Source organism: Eptatretus burgeri, chromosome 13 (assembly GCF_056783735.1).
Source record: "Eptatretus burgeri isolate ZD-2024b chromosome 13, Ebu_testis_v1, whole genome shotgun sequence".
Lineage (NCBI taxonomy): Eukaryota > Metazoa > Chordata > Myxini > Myxiniformes > Myxinidae > Eptatretus > Eptatretus burgeri.
In genome coordinates this window covers 44,419,960-44,442,538 of record NC_140973.1, presented here as the reverse complement: position 1 = coordinate 44,442,538, position 22,579 = coordinate 44,419,960, and the positions used below count along the sequence as shown (strand labels likewise).

General features: G+C 42.1%; 2 long non-coding RNA genes across 2 annotated transcripts in view; both read right to left on the bottom strand.

Moving 5' to 3' along the window:
* LOC147014341 (uncharacterized) overlaps nucleotides 1-7,674 on the bottom strand; it is a 200,664-nt gene extending 192,990 nt beyond the window's left edge. Inside the window, exon 1 of the long non-coding RNA XR_015050742.1 lies at nucleotides 7,432-7,674. This is a non-coding gene — a long non-coding RNA (uncharacterized LOC147014341). The remainder of the gene's footprint in view (nucleotides 1-7,431) is intronic.
* Nucleotides 7,675-8,154: 480 nt separating this feature from the next.
* LOC147014340 (uncharacterized) overlaps nucleotides 8,155-22,579 on the bottom strand; it is a 34,060-nt gene continuing 19,635 nt past the window's right edge. Inside the window, exon 3 of the long non-coding RNA XR_015050739.1 lies at nucleotides 8,155-8,789. This is a non-coding gene — a long non-coding RNA (uncharacterized LOC147014340). The remainder of the gene's footprint in view (nucleotides 8,790-22,579) is intronic.

Sequence of the window (22,579 nt, the reverse complement as noted above, 5' to 3'; positions counted from 1 at the left end):
TTTTAGCTCATCTGCAACATGTTTCTGGGGAGCTTGTGTCATGGCGCATCGTCCGTCTGTCCATCCATCCACAAACACTTGCAACTTCTTCTCTGAAACTACACCCACAATTTCGATGAAACTTGACTACAACCCTCATCACTCGTGATGTACCAAAGTTTGTTCACTTCACACTATTTAAAAATATATAAATTGGGGACTAAGGGTGTCTATTGGGGGGGGGGAGGAGGGGTGGTTGCCCCCCAAAAAGGTATTTGCTTTCTTCTCCGAAACTACACAAGAAACTTCACCACAACCTTAATCACCCGTGATGTACCAAAGTTTGTTCACAACATGAGAAAAAGCGGGGTCTATGGGGTTCTATGGCGGGGGTGGGGGGGTGGGTTGCCCCCAAAATAGGTATTTGCATTCTTCTCCAAAATTACACACTCAATTCCAATGAAACTTAAACACAACCTTCAAAGTCAATGATGTACTAAAGTTTGTTCACAACATTAAAAAGAGATTTGTGGTCTGATGGGGTCTACGGGGTTGTTGCCCCCCAAAATATGTATTTGCTTTTTTTCCTAAACCACACACACAATTTTGAAGACACTTGACCACAATCTTCATCACCCATGATGTACCAAAGTTTGTTCTCACCATTAAATAAAATTGAAGTCTAAGGAGGTCTAAGGAAGAGGTGGGGAGGGGGCTTCCTGTCAAAATATGCATCTTCTTTCTTCTCTGAAACTAGACACACAATTTTGATGAAACTTGACCACAACCTTCATCACGCATGATGTACCAAAGTTTGTTCACACTATTAAAAAAAAATCGGGGTCTAAGGTGGTTTACGGAGGGTGGTGGTGGTGGTGGGGGCGGGGGGGGGGGGTGATTGCTCACCAAAATAAATATTTGCTATACTTTGGTTCATTGGTACATTTTGCTGATTCTGTCCCATGTTGACTTCCTCCTCAGTATCATTATTCTACCAGGTGAGCGCCCAGGGGTGTTGCCCCTATTTTTTTACATCGTGGTAATTTTACCACGGACTTCTGCTGTTGTTGTATTTAAATAAGCTCATGCTGTCTGTCTGTCCAACCCTGAAACACGAAAATGTTCCTTGGAGAGAAAAATATATACAAGTAAAAGTTTCTTCAAATTAATCCAAAAAGGAAAATTATAATTTTTTTCAATAAAACAAAGAAAATTGAACCTCCGTGATGTAGAGGCAACAGACTGTTGCCTCAATCACTCCCAATAATACGTTTTTTTTATTTGGTGTTAAGAAAAAAAGTATATATATATATATATATATATATATATATATATATATATATATATATATATATATATATATATATATATATATATATATATATATATATATATATATATATATATATATATATATATATATATATATATATATATATATATATATATATATATATATATATATATATATATATATATATATATATATATGTGCCTGGAGTTGGCGCAGTGGTTAGGGCAGTGGCTTGGGAACCAAAAGGTCCTGAGTTCAAGCCCCGTTGGGACACTGAATTAATATATATATATATATATATATATATATATATATATATATATATATATATATATATATATATATATATATATATATATATATATATGCCAAGTCGAAAACACCAGGGGGTTGACTCAGCTTGCCATCCTTCCGAGGTCGGCGAAATGAGTACCAGTTGTACTGGGCCCGGTGTATGCCCCGGTTAGAATAGGTGTACCATATCCCTGTGTCTCGTAAGAGGCGACCAGGGTTGCGTCAGGAAGGGCATCCGGCATAAAAACCTATGCCAAATCATTATGCGGACAACAAAACAAATTTCCATACCGGATCAGCAGGGTACCAGTGGAAATTGTGCTACTGCTGGGCGAAGGAGGAGAAGGAGACAGGGAAGGCGAGTCTGGAGGCAGTGGGAGAGGGGGAATGGTAGAAGTGTGGAGGTGAGAGTTGGAACTCCGAATGTTGGGACGATGACTGGCAAAGGGCGAGAGTTGGCTGATATGATGGAGAGAAGAAAGGTGGACATACTGTGTGTACAAGAGACCAAGTGGATGGGGAGTAAGGCTAGGAGCATTGGAGGTGGTTTCAAACTGTTCTACCATGGTGTGGATGGGAGGAGAAATGGTGTCGGGGGTAATCCTGAAGGAAGATTATGTCAAGAGGGTATTGGAGGTGAGGAGGGTGTCTGACCGAGTGATGAGTGTGAAGTTGGAAATTGAAGGGGTGATGATGAATGTCATCAGTGCATATGCCCCGCATATGGGGTGTGAGATGGAGTATAAACAAGATTTCTAGAGTGAGTTAGATGAAGTGGTGGAGAGTGTATCCAAGGATGAAAGAGTGGTGATTGGAGCAGATTTCAATGGGCATGTTGGGGAAGGGAATAAAGAGGATGAGGAGGTGATGGATAGGTACGGTCTCAACAAGAGAAATGTGGAAGGGCAAATGGTGGTAGAGTTTGCAAAAAGAATGGAAATGGCAGTGGTAAACACGTATTTCAAAAAGAAGGAGGAACACAGGGTGACGTACAAGAGTGGAGGAAAGTGCACACAGGTGGATTACATCTTAAGCAGGAGATGCCACCTGAAAGAGATTAGTGACTGTAAGGTGGTGGCAGGGGAGAGTGTAGTTCGACAGCATCGATTGGTGGTCTGTAGGATGACCTTAGAGGTGAGGTTGAGGAAGAGAGTGAGGGCTGAACCAAGGACCAGATGGTGGAAGCTGAAGGAGGAAGACTGTTGCGTGAAATTTAGGGAGGAGGTGAGACAGGCGTTGGATGGTGGTAAAGATGGGTGGGATGATTGGGCAACGACAGCAGAAGTTGTGAGGGAGATAGCTAGGAAGGTATTTGGTGTGACATCTGGACAGAGGAAGGAAGATAAGGAGACTTGGTGGTGGAATGAGGAAGTACAGGAAAGTATAAGGAAGAAGGGGTTGGCGAAAAAGAAGTGGGATAGTCAGAGAGATGAAGAAAGTAGGCAGGAGTACAAGGAGTGGTGGCGAAAGGCAAAAAGAGAGGTGGCAAAGGCCAAGGAAAAGGCATATGACGAGCTGTATGAGAAGTTGGATACAAAAGAAGGATTTATACCGATTGGCAAGACAGAGGGACCGAGCTGGGAAGGATGTGCTGCAGGTTCGGGTGATAAAGGACGTAAATGGGAATGTGCTGACGAGTGAGGAGAGTGTGTTGAGAAGGTGGATGGAGTACTTTGAGGAGCTGATGAATGAAGAAAATGAGAGAGAGAAGGTTGGAAGAGGTGGAGATAGTGAATCTGGAAGTGGGGTGGATCAGTAAGGATGAAGTGAGGACTGCTATGAAGAAGATGAAAAGTGGAAAGGCGGTTGGCTCAGATGGTATACCAGTGGAGGCATGGAAGTGCTTCGGAGAGATGGCAGTGGGGTTGTTAACCAGATTGTTTAATAAAGTCTTGGAAAGTGAGAGGATGCCGGAGGAGTGGAGATTAAGTGTACTGGTTCCGATTTTAAAGAATAAGGGTGATGTGCAGAGCTGTGGAAATTACAGAGGGATAAAGTTGTTAAGCCACACCATGAAGTTGTGGGAAAGAGTCGTGGAAGCTAGGTTGAGAGGAGAGGTGACGATCTGTGAGCAGTAATATGGGTTTATGCCAGGAAAGAGTACCACTGATGCGATGTTTGCTTTGAGAATGTTGCTGGAGAAGTATAGGGAAGGCCAGAAAGAGTTACATTGTGTGTTTGTGGATTCAGAGAAAGCTTATGATAGGGTGCCAAGAGAGGAGTTGTGGCATTGTATGAGGAAGTCGGGAGTGGTGGAGAAGTATGTGAGGATCGTGCAAGATATGTATGAGGACAGTGTGACAGCGGTGAGGTGTGCGGTAGGAACGACGGACCGGTTTAAGGTAAAAGTGGGATTGCACCAAGGATCGACTCTGAGCCCTTTCCTGTTTGCAATGGTGATGGACAGGTTGACGGACGAGATCAGACTGGAGTCCCCATGGACTATGATGTTCGCGGATGACATCATGATCTGTAGGGAGAGTAGGGAGCAGGCTGAGGCGACCTCGAGCGGTGGAGGTACGCACTGGAGAGAAGGGGAATGATAGTCAGTTGGAGTAAGACGGAGTACATGTGCGTAAATGAGAGGGAGGGTGGTGGTATGGTGCGGTTGCAAGGAGTTGAGGTGGGGAAGGTGGATTGGTTTAAATACTTGGGATCAACTGTCCAAAGTAACGGAGAGTGTGGGAGAGAAGTGAAAAAGAGAGTGCAGGCAGGATGGAGTGGGTGGAGAAGAGTTGCAGGAGTGATTTGTGACAGAAGGGTAGCTGCAAGAGTGAAGGGGAAAGTATATAAGATGGTAGTGAGACCAGCTATGTTGTATGGTTTGGAGGCGGTGGCGCTAACAAAAAGACAGGAAGCGGAGCTGGAGGTGGCAGAGTTAAAGATGCTGCGATTCTCGTTGGGAGTGACGAGGATGGATAGGATAAGAAATGAGTATATTAGAGGGACAGCCCAGGTCGGACGGTTTGGAAACAAAGTGAGAGAGGCGAGATTGAGATGGTTTGGACATGTGCACAGGAGGGAAGCGGAGTATATTGGGAGAAGGATGTTGAAGATGGAGCCGCCAGGCAGGAGGAGAAGAGGAAGGCCAAAGAAGAGATTCATGGATACGGTGAGGGCGGACATGCGGGTGGTTGGAGTGTCAATGGAAGATGTGGAGGATAGAGCGAAATGGAGACGGTTGATCCGCTGTGGCGACCCCTAACGGGAGCAAGCCGAAAGAGGAAGAAGATATACTGTATATGTATATATATATATATATATATATATATATATATATATATATATATATATATATATATATATATATATCCTCCCATTTTTGAGCTCTTTCAACCAGCGCAAGAATAAAAGGTTTACTTTGTTACTTTTTTACATTCTACTTATTCGTGTTTATTACTCTTCTTCCTCTTTCATTCCTTTTTCCTTTATGTAAACACAGTTCTGATTGATACTATTTATTAAGTGTGTGGGTTACTTTAATCTTAACAATTGGCTCGTCTTCAGTGGACAACGAATTTGCTCAACCAAATGATGAGAGTGGTTTGCTTTCACTGCCATGGGAAAGAAGGTGAAGCAACACTTTGGATACGAGTCCTTCTTCAAAGCAAGAGAGGTAGGTCTTCATGTGACAGGATGTAAATTGATGACAGGTATCAGTCCAGGATGAAGACTTTGTTCTTCCACTGTGTTCAAATAAGCAATTCAAATATTCACCAATGAACAAAATCTTTTGCTTCTTAATTATTATTGTTATTATTATCAGCATAATTTTTGCTGCAGTTCTTTTCATTAATTAATTAATTAATTAATTTACATGTTTTTCAGGCCTGGTAAGTATTTTTAAAATCCCAACATTGTTTGTTTTTCTCCATGGTATCAATATGCTATGTTGTATTCTTGTACAGGATGACCCCCAAAAACACGAAACCCATCTTTTGTTTTGTATATTCCATCTTATGAATAATCTCTTGTTTTTTCAGGTGATTCAAGAAGAGTGAACCACAAGACAGACGACGAAAATTGACAATTCTTCTCTTTTTAAAGATGTCATGGACAATTCAGCAAAAATACTTATTCTGTGGAGATTTTTTGTTAAAACGGACTCCTACAAGAAGAGTCAAATTGAGTTTAAACATGAGTTTGGTACATACACAGTGCCCTGCAAGTCATGATTATTGACCTGGGTCAAAAAGTTCAGAGAAAAAGGCACTGTCACAAATCTCAACAAGAAAAGTGCTGATGGACCAACACATTTGGGATGTTCTCAATATGTAAGGTCTCCTGAGAGCATTGACTTCATTTGTGATTCAGTGGGAAGAAGCCCTGAGAAATCCCTCGGACGTCGGAGTCAAGAGCTTGGAATTTCTTGTGAATCAGTGAGAAGAATTCTCATCCACGATGTTAAACTGTATCCATGCAGAACTCAGATCAAACACAAACTGATTGCAGGTCATATGCAGAAAAGAATGACAACATGCCAGTTGTTTGCACACAAAACTGAAGAAAAGCCAAATTTGCTTGACAATGTCTGGTTTTCTGATGGGACCCATTTCCTTCTTTATGGGCAAGTCAACTCCAAGAACTACGTTACTGGGGATTGACACCCCACCCCTCCACTCCCGATTTCGTGCTCGAGTGACCTCTCCACTCAGAAAAATGTACTGCATGGGTCACAATGAGTAAAAATGAAATCTTCAGCCTTTTCTGGTTTGACGACAACACAGGCTTGGCATTGTCTGTCAATACAAAACATTACATCCAAGTTCTTGGGACGTTTTGGAGGACCCTATGTAGTTGTGGGGGGGGAGGGGGTTACAAGAGAGGAACAATGGTTTCAACAGGATGGAGCCACTCCCCACACTTCAAGTGATTCACTGAACTAGCTCAACATGCACTTTGGTGACAGTCATCAGTCAAAGACTTGATGTTGAATGGGCCCCACACTCCCCAGATCTGTCGCCACCAGATTTCTATATTTGGGGCTATCTGAAGGACGTCTACAGAGGAAGGCCACAAACCACTGAAGAAGTCTCAGCAACAATTATCGATAAAATTCCCATCATTCCAACAGCAGAATGTGTTAAAGTAATCAACCATTTTGCCTGTCGAATCCAATTGTGCATGCAGCACCATGGCAAACACTTGGAGCATGTCATTTGATCACAGTTAAGCACAATCAGTCCTGGTCTATTCAAGGTAATCTGCACCAAACATTGTGCCATTTGAGTGGTAAATGAGGATTTTATATTAAATAGTTTGGGGTTTGTTTTTTGGGGGAGTCACCCTGGTATATTTCATATATATTTTCTCTTCCTTTTTTTGCAGATTGTATCATAAAATCAATGGAGTGGTCTCTCACAAAGTTCATGCATTAAGATGATTAAGTATACCTTCATAACTATTACAGTATAATATATGAGAATGAATTAACTATTCCACACCATGCATTCTCTCTCCTACCCTCAATCCTCCCCACATCCCTTACTTGTCGAAGTCTCCCTCTATTTTGTCTTTCAACGCCGCTGTTGGTGTGTTTCCCCCTCTCAAAGTTCTACTGCTTCTTTTGTTCTGTTACGTTCTGGTCTGTTCTATGTTCCAGCTCTTCCACGAGCCTCGACTTTGTATACAAATAATAATAATCCCCACCTCTCTGTTTACCCATGATGAGCTCATATCTGAGCTGCTCCTCCTCTTACCTTCTATTTGGTACACCACATACTGAGAGATGACTGCATGGATCTGAATGGAGTATCCTAATCCACAGATCCCTCATCACTCCTCACCATGGAGCCTTCATAAAACAAACACGTTCATATAAATATACTACCACTACTTCTTTAACTGCCACAATTAATTCCCACCTTTGTGTGAGGTCGGCTGAACAACGTCTTTGCCCCAAGTATTTCACGAACTGTATGACAAGGTCAATCCAGATAGCTCAAAGGTGAGTTGGCATATATCTCGGACTCTAGGCCATCCTTGCAGCAAAGGGTAACTTGTCAAAAGAAGTCTGAAAACGGTTCATCCATTGAGGTGATCAGATGAGGGAGGTGGAGGGGAATGGGGTGGGGATGGGAGCACTGTAATAACATGATTATGACCTCAACGCAGAGATTTCTACAAAAGAGAGGTTGTGTTTTACGGGTCACCATGAACCAGAGACCTATTATGTTACAAGCAGGGATGCCCGACGTTGCCGGGCAACGCAGGGTCCCACCTCCCATCCCATTCTCTCCCTCCTCCCATCAATTCTCCTTCCTCATCCCACCTTCCCCCTGCCTCCTTTGTTGGCTTTGGGGTTTCCCACTTTCTGGGGACGTGTACAGTGCAAAAATAATGCAAGTTATCTCCACTGCTGAATTGTAATAGCCTCTGCCCCCACCACCGGGTGGCACTACACAATGCACATTTACAAAGATAATTTTCGTCAAACTTCCCTCCTGAACCCCCATGACTACAAATGAAACCAAGTAGCCCATGTTCACCACGAGGTCGAACTTGGTCCAAGTGCCAAGTTTGGTGGCAATTGGTCCAGTAGTTTTGGCGTGATTGGTGTTACAGACAGACAAACAGAAAATGACATTTATTTATTAAAAGATTAACAGCATAGTTATGCAATTCCGATATTCAACTGGTTTTTCTCACCACTACACAAATGTCCATACTCCTTGATTCGTTGCTTGGGCAGCTGCGATGACATGGATATTGCCTTTCAGACAGGAAACATAATGAGTCCTCATCGACAACACTGCAATTGTGTCTAATGCTGACACTCATTGATACGAACCTGTTTATTTGTAAGCTGAATTACAGTTTACAACCATAGAAACACTTCAAATGTAGGTTGCATAAGTGCAGTGATGAAGTGAGAGTTAACCACGCGGCAAGTTTGTGATTTGACCCTTTAGTAATGAGGATAAAGCGTCACTTTGCATGACAAATTAGACTGTAGACAAGTAAGGTGGTTTTCAGGCAAAGAAAAAAAATCAAAGCATGAAAGGCAGCCATAAAAATGGCCCAGAATAAGCACATCGTATAAGATTCATCCACTCGCGCAATCATGAGAACTATGCGTCGTGCATGATCATCGACCAGAGAAGTCTCCACCAATGGAGAACTACTGGTTCACCCTGTATCACCCTTTCTCATTCTGAACCTTTCATCATCCTTTCATATTCCCTCTCCTGACACCACATATCCCATCGTGCATGGTGTCAGTCTGTATTGTAATACAAGGTGGGAGTACAAAACAGTTATGAGAAAAATAAAATCAATAGTGTATTTCACACATGGTCACGTGGTCTATATGAGGCACTCTTACAGAAATATTATTTTCGTGGCACTGGGACGTGAATGGATCGGCAACATTTTTACTTCAATGAACAGTGAAATCTAAAGGACTTCAGAAACAGAAGTAGAAGAGCATTCTTTGACGTCACCAGATATGCCTTTACCCACATTATTACATCATTATACATACTTGTACCAAGTTTGATTTAGATCCCTGAACCCAGATTCAAAATATTAAATAATTCTGCTTGCCTGACCATGGTTGATCAAGTTGAAATTTAAAACATGTATTCCCCATCACTACTACATCATAATTGTGAAGTTTCACTTCAATTGATGAAGCAGTTCAAGATAAATAATTTTTAAAGATTTTCATTCCATCCAATATGACTGCCAGACTATGTGACCTATTAATTATTTGTGAACACCCTGGTATTCCCAAGGTTTGGGGAATATGTGGGTGAAGTTTCCCCTCAATCTGTCAAGCCTTTATGTGGAAGAGAATTTATAAAAGATTTATCCTTCAAAAAAAATCACAGCTGCCAAACCATGTGACCTATGACATCATAGGTGGAAAACTTTTTGTTCCTCCTGGATAGACGATTGTACCTGTAAAGTTTTGCCTCGATCTGTTCAGCCGTTTCAGAGAAGAAGGTTTTTGAAGGCTTTTATGTTAAAAAATATGGCTGCCAAACCATGTGACCAATGACGTCATAAAAGATTTTCCCCAATACAATTTAGCCCCACATAACCCTCAAACATTTTCATACTGATCGGATAAAGCGTTCGACGTATGCAATTATGACGTCATAACGAAGGCACTTATGACATAATCAAAAAATCACTCATTTCCCATGAGGAGTACTTGCTATGTGCCAAGTTTCAATTTTTTTCATGGGGCGGTTTCCGGGATACAGTAGTCCAAAGTTTTTCCCTTTTTCCAACATGGCTGCCACACCACGTGACCTAAGACGTCATAATTATCATTAAAACGTTCTCCATTAGAAGTCACACCTATGGTGAAAATTTTGTGTCAATTGGATAAGGGATTTCAGAGAAAACAGAAAATTCATACGTACAGACATCATCATAATATAATGGGCGTAAGCCTAGAACTTCTAACACACTTTTCTCGGAACATATTCTGTTCATACTTCCGAAATCTTCACATTATGTGTTCTATGTATTTACGCAGGTGATAGCAGATTCAAAAAATCTAATATAGACAGAATTTTCAAAGAGGGAATCGATGACGTCACAATCAGCAGCGTTTGGCGGAAAACCGACGGCTGGGTCCCAGACGACGTTGTTTACTTAACTAAGTCCATGAGTTCAGGACGTCTGTTCAACTCAGCATTTACGACTTTTATCCTGCCATGTTGTTAATCTGTTAATGGAGGTAATATAGAAACGATGAATATGTCAAATCGTTTATGTTACTCATCCGGCACTATATGTCAAGGCCAACAATCTAAAGCGACCGGTCTCAAATGCTACCATGGGCACCCAGACATGCCCATGGAGAGTTATGCCCACTCTCCTCTGAGCTGTCCAGTCTGGGTTTGAATCTTGACCCAGCTATAAACTGTCACCCTGGTGTTTTGCAGGCAGGGCGAGGCATCAACTTCCGTACCCTCTATAAGCATGACGTTAAGCAGGAGGACCCATCTGCCAGCACTGGTCGTTGGTGGACGTTAAATATTCCTACATGGTACCTTTTGTGAAGAGTAGGAGAGTTATTGCATGAACCCTGGAATAAATTACAAATACCTGCCCAAACCACATTCAGTGGAATGTCATGCCTGACCAGCCGGTTCATGAAAGACTTGGACCAAAAACATTCCTTGGCTGATCCCACAAGAAGGTGCGAATGATTGAAGCCATTAAAGAAGTAGTTTTTTTATCACAGTGGAGAAGATAATGTCCCCCCTGGACTTTAGTTAGGTGAGCTTATGGGATCAGGCAGTGTCTGTAGGTGAGTGAATCAGTCAGTCAGTCCGTAAACACTTCAGTCATTATCGGTTGAACCAAACACACAATTTGGATGAAACTTGACCACAACCTTCCCCATCCATGATGTACCAAAGTTTGTTCATGGCATTAAAAAAAGATCAGGGTCTAAGGGGATATATGCGGGTTTGAGTGACTGTTGTTCCTGATCCAGGTGAGCTTCAGGAGAAGCGGTTTTATTTTTTCCTTATACGTCTGATGGGGAATTAACTGTTTTTTCTCATTCAGTCAAATCTAACTTATTACCTTGGCTACCAAAGGTGGGTGGAGGTTATGTTTTCACCCCTGTTTTTGTGTCTGTTTGCACGATATCTCAAAAAGTTAGAGACCAATTCGGCCGAAACTTGGTGGACAGGTTATGTGTGTGACAAGGACAAATTGATTCGATTTTGGGTGAAGATCCGGATCTGACAATTACCCAGTGCACGCACAACAAGAAGTGGGGTTAAGCAATTGGTTCCTGTCCATCCATCCCTCTGTCTACAAATGTCAGTTTATGATTGAGGAATAATTTCTTTAAATTGAATGTTATATTTTGAACACGAATTTAAGGACGTCATAAAGGACACAAACAACAGGCACGAATAGCAAATGCAACGTGTTATTTAGGTTGTAAGGTTGGTGTAATCAACACTGTGTCAACGGTGATAAAACCCGGAATTAATTTATTTATACGACTTTTACAATCGTCATTTTATTTAAATTGAATTATATACTTGAGCACAAGAACACAAATTCCCTTTTTGGCACTTTCAAACCCCTTCCGTTTTGCAGTACTTGAACATGTTTAATAGGGTGATGTAATAGTCTGATGTAATAGGGTGATGTGTACGACTGCTTCAACAGCGCTGAACTTCCAGAATTTTTTCTTCTTCTTTAATGTCATTATTTTATTTTATTGTGCTACATAGCCAGGTGTTCAACTTACGGAAGTTATGGACTGGACCTTCATGGTTGTGCTCAAGATGCAGCTGGCAACAACATTCTGCAGTCATTTCACACATTAATTTCACTCGTGGTTCAGTAAGGGATTTGTGTAAACTGACTACGATGGTTGAACCTCTTAATCATGAATATTTATCGAGAATCGTCTGTATTGCTGGTGCTTGTGGAGAAGAACCTCTTCTCATGATATAATATTGCTTCAGATTCTTGCTGCTGTGATAATAATCCATGAGGTTTGTGGAATCTATAGACTCAGAGTACTGTGATCGGTTGTGCTCATGCATCGTTGTGGCTTGATGAGTAACAGCGCGGTTCCAGAATGTTTATGTTTCATGGCTTATGCAGTCTTGGAATTGTCAACTTGTCCTTGCTCTCGTCTTCATTTCATGTGCTCACTTTGTCAAATGCGGAACTGCCTTGCTGAGGCTGTTCAATCGCTCTCTTCCCTCCAGAGCTTCTCGTTTGAAGCACCACCATCTAATCTTTTCTTCCACCATTAACATTTCCTGATCCAATCCTGTTACCTGCAGGTTACTGTGCTCACTTGCTTAGTCTCCCCTTGCTTAGTTCCCTTGCTTAGTCTCCAACTGTTACTTTACTGTCTTTAAGTTGCCTTTTCCCCATGAGTCTAGGTCTTAAATTTTTTGTATTTTTTTTTTAAAATAAAAACCTCATTAAAGTAGCGATTGTTGAATATACAGCATTCAGTTATTTTATGGCATCTGATGTTTCCAACAATCCCATGTGAGATTTCAACATGTTGATCCCATTCAAAATCTCACAATAATAACCATTCACAGAGCAAGTTGAGTCTGACTTCATCTGCTCTTCTGCTTGCTCCAAGCATGACAAACTCTTGGGTATTGCACTGCAGTAGACTCAACTTCTGCACATCATGTCAGCCATCTTGTTGGAAATAGTGGCCGAATCGAGCGAAAGTTTGTGGGCTACTTTAACGACTGGCTTTGGATATGAAGATTTTATTGTATTTGCTGCATGTGCTATTGAAGCTCTCAAGCTCTTGCATTCACTGAAGAGACAGAGTGCAATGCTACAGGGTTGCTCTTAAAGAGCGGACACCCACAATGAACATAAATACTGAAAGGGCACTTTGATCTTATTTACCGTCTGACATCAATGATGGCCGACTGGCATATTTGTAGCTCTGTCGTATTTCTGGCCACACAAGCATCCCGACATACAGTACCACTACTTTAATGACGTGATCAATCCCATCTTCTTGTGGGGTCAGCCACCGCTCATAGAGCGTGTACATTTGGCCCAAGTCATTCACGAACCAGCTAGCCAGGCATGACGTTCGACTCGAGCTCAGTGCAGGAATTGGTAGTTTGTTCAGGGTGCTAGTCGTAAGTCGTCTTCTCTGCACAAAAGACACCGCGGGGTCTTTAATCTCTACGAGCTAGTGCTAGCAGACACGGGATGCCCAAATTAACATCCATGCAAGGGACGGCAGATGCAATGATGTATCGCCCTGTCTGCAAAGCACCGATCGGACAGTTTATAGTCGGGTCAGGGATCGAAACTCAGATGAGACAGCTCAAAGGTAAGTCGGTTTCCATCTCCACCATGCTGTTAGACTCCTCGCCAATCAAGCATGTGGTTGATTCGTATTCGGCTCCACTTACATCGTGCATGGCATCTCCACTCCAACAGCAAATATCCTCAAGCTGTTACGAACTGTCTCGCAAACCATATTACCAAGTGAGCTTGAGGATTCATAATATTTTGTTCAAAATGAATTATACCTGTGGGTTGTTTGACAATGGCGTCACAGCGGCGGCTGCTTGAGATTTCCTTCCGGTGAATCGTGACCTCACTGAGATGTTCATTTTAAGGATGTGAATATTTATCGCACACAGTTTCATGTAATTTTGTGTTCACACTGTTCCAGGTAACGCTCCAATCGGTTTGCATTGTGTTTGCTGTTTAGCTGGTCTGTTGCTGGTCTATAAAGCCATTCTTTCCGAGGATTTAAATTCATCCAGAGATTTTCTCCATTTGCGGAAGAAGGGACCATCAATTTTCTCTTGAGACTGGTGTTCCGCTTCAGATCGTACTTCACCTGCGCACTCATGGCATCTGAAACTGCAACAGATGACTCACCTTCAGGTTGAGTCTGGAAGGCTAATTTTTTTTTTTAAAGTTAAATAGTTCACTGTATGATTGAAAATATGATTACTTATGCATGAGTATATGTAATATTTATAGGTATTTGATGCAGATATTATTTGTCATGAGAAAAATTAACTAAAGCTTGGAGGTGAGGTGGATAGCAGAGGGGGTGGTAATCAGATTCAGGAAAGTATTGATACTTGCATAGATTGGGCAAAAGATTGTCACATGGAATTTAACCTGAGCAAGTGTAAGGTGTTGGGGATGGGAAAGAACAATGAAAATAGAGATTACAGGATACAAGGGGTAATTTTGGAGCATGTCGCACAGGAGAAGGATCTGGGGGTGGTAATAGATATGGGAGGTAAGCAGGCAGCACAGTGCCAGGCAGCTATCAGTAAAGCAAACAGGGTTTTAGGATGTATTCGGAGGGGGATCAATTATAAATCAAAAGAGGTGGTGTTAACATTGTACAGGAATTTAGTGAGGGCCACATTTAGAATATTGCGTGCAGTTCTGGTCACCACAGTTCCAGAAAGATATAGATGCTATCGAGAAGGTTCAGAGCAGGGCTACGAGATTGATTCCGGGCCTTAGTCAACTCAGCTATGAGGAGCGGCTGAAGGAGACAGGGCTTTATACACTAGAAAGGAGGTAGTTACAAGGAGATATGATAGAGATGTTTAAGATAATGAAAGGTATAGATAAAATAAATGCAAATGAATTATTCAACAGAGTAGATAGTGATAGAACCAGGGTCCATAGCTTGAGAGTAAAGAAGAGGAGAGTTAAGATGGTGGAAAGGCAGGGGAATTTCTCTCAGAGAGTAGCTAATGCATGGAATGGCCTCCCTGGAAAGGTAGTGGCAGCAGAAAAAGTAGATAAGTTTAAATTATAATTGGATAGGTATATGGATACTGGATACTAATTATAATTGGTATATGGTATATGGATACTAATTATAATTATAATACATATTATAGGTATATGGATACTAATTATAATTGGATAGGTATATGAATTATAATCGGATAGGAAGTTATATGCTTGGTGTTGGCTTAATGGTTTGGGTGGTGGGCTTTGGATCCGAAGGTTCGGAGTTCAAATCCCGCTCAGCTGTTGAATTAATACCAGGTGGGGTTAACTCGACCTGACCTCGACCTGTCATCCTTCCGAGGTCAGCACAATGAGTGTCAGCATGCTGGTATACTGTCGGAGTGGCGACCCATCCAGGATTGTGCCCAATTGCCAAGGAAACTGCTTAAGCAGCACCAACACTCTGCACAGAGTATGGTCCCAATATCCTCCTCCTCCTTTGGAAGTTTTTTTTTTTTTTTTTTTTTTTGTATACCTTGGTCGAGGCTCGTATGAGAGCTAACACACAACTCACAGCAATGAGGCATGAGACAAGAGGGGCGGGAGTGGAAGGGACAAAACATTGGGGAACAGACACAGGTGAAATGTGGAAGGGAGAGGGATGGGGATGGGACGGGGAACATGGCGAGGGGAAGATGGACATTAAAGGGACTTTCAGGAAGGAAAGCAGGAGAATTGAAGGAAGTGGGCTTGGGTGGATTATCGGGGGTAGAAAAGATCGAGGATTTGGATGGGGGAAGATAAGAGGTGGTGGTGAACAGCTGTTTTGAAAACCTGGAGGGAAGAATGGGAAAGAATAGAGTGAGGAAGTTTATTCCAAAGGCGGGAAAAAAGAGGAATGAAAGAGTGAAGATGAGCAGTGATTCGTGATTTTGGTAGTTTTACCAGAAGGGGGTTGTTGGCGGACCTTGAGCGCCCTGTGGAAATGTGGTGGGGACAAATCGCAGAGAGAGCAGGGGGGCAAGGCTGGAGAGGAGTCGGTAGAAGACAGAAAGACCACCGACCAACCTGCGGTGATTGAGTGAGAGGCCCAAAGACTCAGCTTCATTGCGGGAGATGCCAATGATCTTAAAAGCCCTGGTTTCGACAGCGTGAAGTCGAGAAAGGTGGGAGGCAGGAGCACCAGCCCAGAGGGGAGAGCAGTACTCCATCAGGCTACGGACAAAAGCTTTGTAAGTGGTCAGGAGCTCAAGAGGGCCGAGGAAGGACTTTGCACGACGGAGGATTCCCAGTCGGCGACTGGCTTTTGAGGCAAGGTTGGAAATGTGACTTTCCCAGGAAAGGTCATGGCAGATAGTGAGACCCAGAAGCTTGAAAGAAAAGACTTCTTCCAGAGGATTGTTGAGAAAGTGGATGGGGGGGTTTTGAAAACGGTCCTTTCGAAGAGACATAGTGAGAGTGTGAGATTTGTCTGGATTGAAAGACATGTTCCACGTGTTGGACCAGTTTGTGATTTTATCCAGATCTGCAGTGAGCGAAGAAGCTGCTGCTTGCCGGTCTGAGGGATGACAGATGGTACGGCAGAGGGTGGAGTCATCGGCAAAGAGAAATAGAGGATTTTCCAGAGAGTCCGAGAGATCATTGATGAAAACCAGAAAAAGAACAGGGCCCAGAACGCTACCTTGAGGAACTCCAGCCTGCACAGGAAGAGGGGATGAAAGAACTCCATTTAGGGCCACACGTTGACTGCGACAGGAGAGGAAGTCTGCGAGCCATGAGTGGAGATGGCCTTGAATACCATGGGAAGAGAGTTTGGTGAGTAGGGCAGGGTGCCAGACTGTGTCAAAAGCACGTGATATGTCCAGGGATACGGCTCGGATTTCCTGTCTGGCATTGAGGACCTCCATCCATTGATGGGAGAGCAGTAGCAGCATATCTAGGGTAGAGTGACCTGGTCTGTAACCAAATTGATGATTGGAAATCAAGCCATTGGAGAAGAGGAAGGATTTCATGTCTGAAGCGATGATGGATTCCATAACCTTGCTGATGATTGGGAGAAGGCTGATTGGTCTATAGTTACAGGGATCTGTTTTTGCACCTTTTTATGCAGGGCAGTGATGTTAGCAGATTTCCAAGCAGATGGCAGATGACCTTGGGAAAATGAGAGGGTGAATAGAACAGAGAGAGGGTGAGCAAGAGCAGAAGAGCAGGCTTTGAGGACACGTGGGCTGATGCCGTCTGGACCGGTTGCAGAATCTGACTCGAGGTTTGAAAGCAAGCTCTCCACCTTGTCAGGAGAAAAGGATACAGAGTCCAGGGACAGTTGGGTGCGACTGGGTAAAGTGGGTAGAGATAGTGATGGGTTTGGGACACAAGATTTAGCTGCAAACACCGAGTTTAGACATTCAGCTTTATCACGTGTGGAATCAGCAGTGCGGCCATTTGAGGTAAGGGAGGGGATGGAGGGGGAACATACACCAGAAACAGATTTGATTAAACGCCACCAGGATTTTGAGGAGGGAGAGAGGTTTGAGAGTTCAGACTTGAGATGAGAAAGATGTTGTTTTCTGGCTCTCCTGAGGGTAGCTACACACTTGTTCCGAGCTTTGTGGAAAGAACTGAGATTGCCCTCAGTTGGGTTTGCTTTCCATGAGGCAAAGGCAAGTTGTTTCAGGACAACTGCCTCGCCACAAGCTTCAGTAAACCAAGGGCGGGAGGAAGGGTAAGACAACTGAACACGAGAGGGGATAAATCTGTGCATGAGGGAGAGCAAGTTTCTTTGAAAGAATTCCCAGGATGAGTTGATGTTTGAGAAAGTAGTGATAGGAGACCAGTCTGTAAGTTTGATGGCTGCTCGGAGACCCTGCCAGTCGGCTTGAGTGAAATGCCAGACTCGACGGCGGTGAGGTGGTTCTCTGATAACAGCCAGAGAGATGTCCACTTTAACAAGGACGTGGTCAGAAGAACCAATTGGAGCGAAGGAAGAGCAGCAGATATTGTCAGGGAAATTTGTCAAAATCAGATCCAGAAGAGATGGAGTACCATTGGTTGAGATCCGGGTCGGGAAGTTGACCGATTGAGTCAGTCCCAATGAGTCACAGAAAGCTTTTGCTGATGTCCCATGGCAGGTGAGAGAGGTACCCACACCTAGCCAACTGGCGTGATGACAATTGAAGTCGCCACATAAGAGGAAGAGAGAGTTTGGATGAGAAGATAGAAGATGGTCCATGTTTTCGGAGAGTGAGGTGTAGATGGAGTCATCACTGTTCGGTGGACGGTACAGTACACATATAAACATGAGGTGGGAGTGGAGGGGAGTGACTCGGTTATAGAGATGGAGGGGTATGGGGATGTTGATAAGACTTTTTGGTAGTTTGATCAGTGATGGGTGATTGTGTACATGTGTATGGAGTGCTGTTGGTGGGGATCTTGTCAAGGGGGGTTGTGTGGTTGATGTTGTGTGATTTTAACCAAGCCCATGCCCCCTCCCCTGAGGGTAAGACAAGAAAAAAAAGTACAAAAACTACAAAAAACAAACAAACAAAAAAAAAACAAAAAAATCATTTCATCAATTAAAAACTGTTTTTTGGCATTTTCTTCCTTGGAGCTTGTGTAGATGGGTTAGTGTGGTGTTCACGCAGGCATGATAGGCAAAATGGCCTCCATCTGTGTTTGGACTTCCTTGTTATTCCTTGTTAAATATTATGGATCTTCAAATGTATAGATTCAATGGTAATTAATCATCAATGCACCGTATTCGAGAGTCGATGCTGCCGAAACACTCTAGGAAAGGGTTCGATGCGTCATATGATGATATGGGTGAACTACACTTCATGACAAAGATGGAATCTTGAGCGTCCGCCAAACTACATCCGAGAGACGGCACGGCACACACATTGATGCCTCGCTCTACCTGTGAAACACCAGGGTGACAGTTTATAGCTGGGTCGAGATTCGAACCCAGGTTTGATAGCTCAAATGCAATTGCTCAGAACAACCTATCCTGCCAGCCCCAGCGGTCACACACGAAACTATGACGTCACACACCAAACTCTCTATGATGTCACACAGTGATACTGATGTACCATCCTCTGTTACAGAGTGTCAGTGTTGCCAAAGCAGTTTCCCAGCAAGGGTTATACTGGGTGGTTTGGCATTGCCTTCCCAGCAGTAGTTTGGTCAGATAAGATCAAAATGATGAACCATGCTCTATGCAGTGTTGGTGGTGATGCAGCAGTTTCTATGGCTACGGTTACAATCCTGGATGGGTCGCCACTCCAACACAGGAAGTTAGGGCATTAATTTGTAATTTGGTTCATGGAGCAGCGATAGCTCGCCTCCTCTTGGCAAAGAACAGTTGGATATTTAACGCCCACAAACTAATGCCAACAGAGAGGATGCCCAGTTTGATGTCCACACACAGTATTTATGTTTCCAAAAACTCGAATCGACCTAAATTCCTGGTAAAAACTGGAATATTCTAAGAACCTTGAAATCTGATTATGATTCACCAGCTATGATTGCATTATATGATGAGAGGGGGAGCACTCAGTAGAATGTAAAACCTCCGCCGCCAATACTGCTAGGTCACTCAAGTGAACCTGATATCCTATTCATTCAATTTGACGTCAACAGTGCTCACAGAGTTATAATTTGCAACTTTCCCTTTTACTTTTAACTTTTACATAATCAATTCATATGTCATAACTAGATTCCTTGAGACAGAAATTGATTTTACGTGGGTATATCCACCTCAAGTTCCAAAATCAGCCGCAATTATAATTTTGGCATGTTTTTTTTTTGTTGGAAATCACTTATAACATGTAGAAATGCAAAAAAAAAAATCGAAATTTTGTTGAAAAAAAAGTAGCAAAAATGTATTTTTTTTCTCTAACAATTTTTTTTGGGGGGGGGGAGGGGGGTTGGAAATCACTTGAAACATGTAGAAAGGCAAAAAAAAAAAATTTTTTTCAAAATGGCCGCCATAGCGGCCATATTGGATTTTGGACCAAGTCCAAAATCTAATGGCATGATCCTTGGACCATACCTAATCCCCCCACCAAGTTTCGTCGAAATCCGTCGAGGAGTTTTTCCGTAATACTGTTCACAAACAAACAAACAAACAAACAAACAGAAAGGGGTGAAAACAGTACCCTCCGATCTTCGATGGTGGAGGTTAATAACTTTCAACAATTTGTATTAATACTTTCTAAAAAACTTAGACAATAAGGGACTTTCAAAATGACATGAATGTTAACAAGGCCTTTGACGCATGCGCACTGTGTGCGTTTTCAGTGACACATTAACGAACTGGGGCACTTTCAACCTGCCGTTGCTCGGGTCGAATCTGTAAGTCAAATCGTCTTTTAAACATAATTTTCAGAATTTCAATGAGAGTGGTAACTTCGAAATGGTTAACCATAATCGTTGTGTTCCTCAAATGAAAATCGGAAAGCTTTCCTGCAGTTTTCATTCACGAACATATTCGCAGATCATCTGGCTGGTTTTTGTCAATCAGCCAACATGGTAAACTGACACCATCATCGATATCTCACTCCTTTAAAACAAGTGTCGTGTCTGCCATTTTTAAATAAACAGACCCTTGCTGTATCCCACAATTCTTTGCAGTAAACATGTCGTGATGTAATATGGGATTTTGTAAATGACGTACGAATGCTAAACAAAGCCTTTTGCACATGTGCTGTGTGTATTTTCAGTGACTCGGTTCTGCTCACCGTTACGAGTGTGAAATCTGTGAATCTAAACGTCTTTTAAACATCATTTTCAGCATTTAAATGAAACAGTGCAAATTTCAAGATGGTTAACTCTAATTGTAATGTTCCTGAATGCAAATCGGACTCATGGAAATATTATAATAGAATACAAGAAATATCCTTGATTGAGAGGTGATAGGTTCATACCATTTACTGTTAGTACATTCTGGAGTTGTCAGTGGATATAACACACACACACACACACACACACACACACACACACACACACACACACTGGGGAGGGGAGGGGAGGAGAGGGGGTGGGGGGAGGGTATCTTTTATAAGAACAAAAAATATATATATATATATATATATATATATATATATATATATATATATATATATATATATATATATATATATATATGAACAATTTTTATTTTTCTCATAAAAAGAACAAAGGAAGGTATCTTTTATAACAAGGAATAACAGTGAACATGAGAAACTTTAATCACAATTGGGGCTCAAACTCAGAAGAGACCGTTCAAGGTACAGTCGTATGCTGTCAATTCGACTGTCACTCAAATTACAAGTTAAAAAGGTTACAAACATCTTTTACTTTGTCAGGTTATTTGTAAAGCACTTACAAAATGGCTGGTCAAGCAGATCACCTGAGCATGATAAAACGACAGGGTGGGGAAATTGAATGGGAACGTTCATTTATTATGTCTTGTTTGATGAGTCCTTCTAAAAAGACAAAGATGCTGCATATGTATGTGTGTGTATATATATATATATATATATATATATATATATATATATATATATATATATATATATATATATATATATATATAAATATATATATATTGCTCTAGATGAGGATTGAACTCACAAGCTCAGCATCACCCAAACACTGCTTATAAGTACCATGCACACACTGATTGCACTACTGGAGCCAATTTACAGGGTCATTTACTCTATCTATACTTATTAGCCCGCACTCACAAAGTGAAAAGCAGGGTTAAGCATTCGGTCACGTACGTACTTACGTACGTGTCTGCATTTTGTCAAGAGTGGACACACAAGGATACACAAGCAGGTGGAGGCCATTCGGCCCATCATGCCTGTGCCACATCAACACCACACCAATTTATCAACACAATAAAATATAATTTCTTTTTAATAGTTTTGTAGTTTTTTTCTGTAGTTATTTTTAGTATTTTTTGTCTTTTCAGGGGAGGGGGCATGGGTGTAGACGGTCTTGGGTAAAAACACATATCAACCACACAACATCACTTGACAAGACCCCCACAAACAGCACTCCGTACACACGCACACAATCACTCATCAATGCTCAAACTACCTAAAAGTCCTGTCAACATCCCTATACCCCTCTGTCTGCATAACTTCCAGTTACCTATCTAATTCCAATTTAATTTAATTAGTTACCTATCTTATCGACTGTTTCTGCTTCCTCTACCTTACCAGGTAGACCATTCTTTGCATTAACTACACTCTGAGTAAAAGTCCCCTGCCTTGCTACCATCTTAACTCTCCTCTTCTTCACTCTCAGGCACATCTTAACTCTACACATTACTTATGCCCCTGGTCCTATCACTGTCTACTCTGTTGAATAATTCATCTTCACTTATTTTATCGATACCTTTCATTATATTAAACAACTCTATCATATCTCCTCATAACCACCTCCATCAGGCCCGGAATCAATCTCGTCGCCCTGCGCTGAACCTTCTCTTTGGTATCTATGTCCTTCCTGAGTTGTGGTGACCAAAACGACACACAATATTCTCGATTCGGCCCTCACTAAATTCCTGTACAATGTTAACAGCACCTCTTTTGATTTATAAATGACTGCCAGTCTTTTGCCCAATCCATACAAGTATCAATACTCTCTTGTATCTGTTCACCACCCCCTCTGATATCCACCTCCATCTGCCAGTCTTTTGCCCAATCCATACAAGTATCAATACTCTCTTGTATCTGTTCACCACCCCCTCTGATATCCACATCACCTCCAAACTTTATGTCATCTGCATATTTGGAAAGCTTACTCTTTACCCCATTACCAAATCGTTGA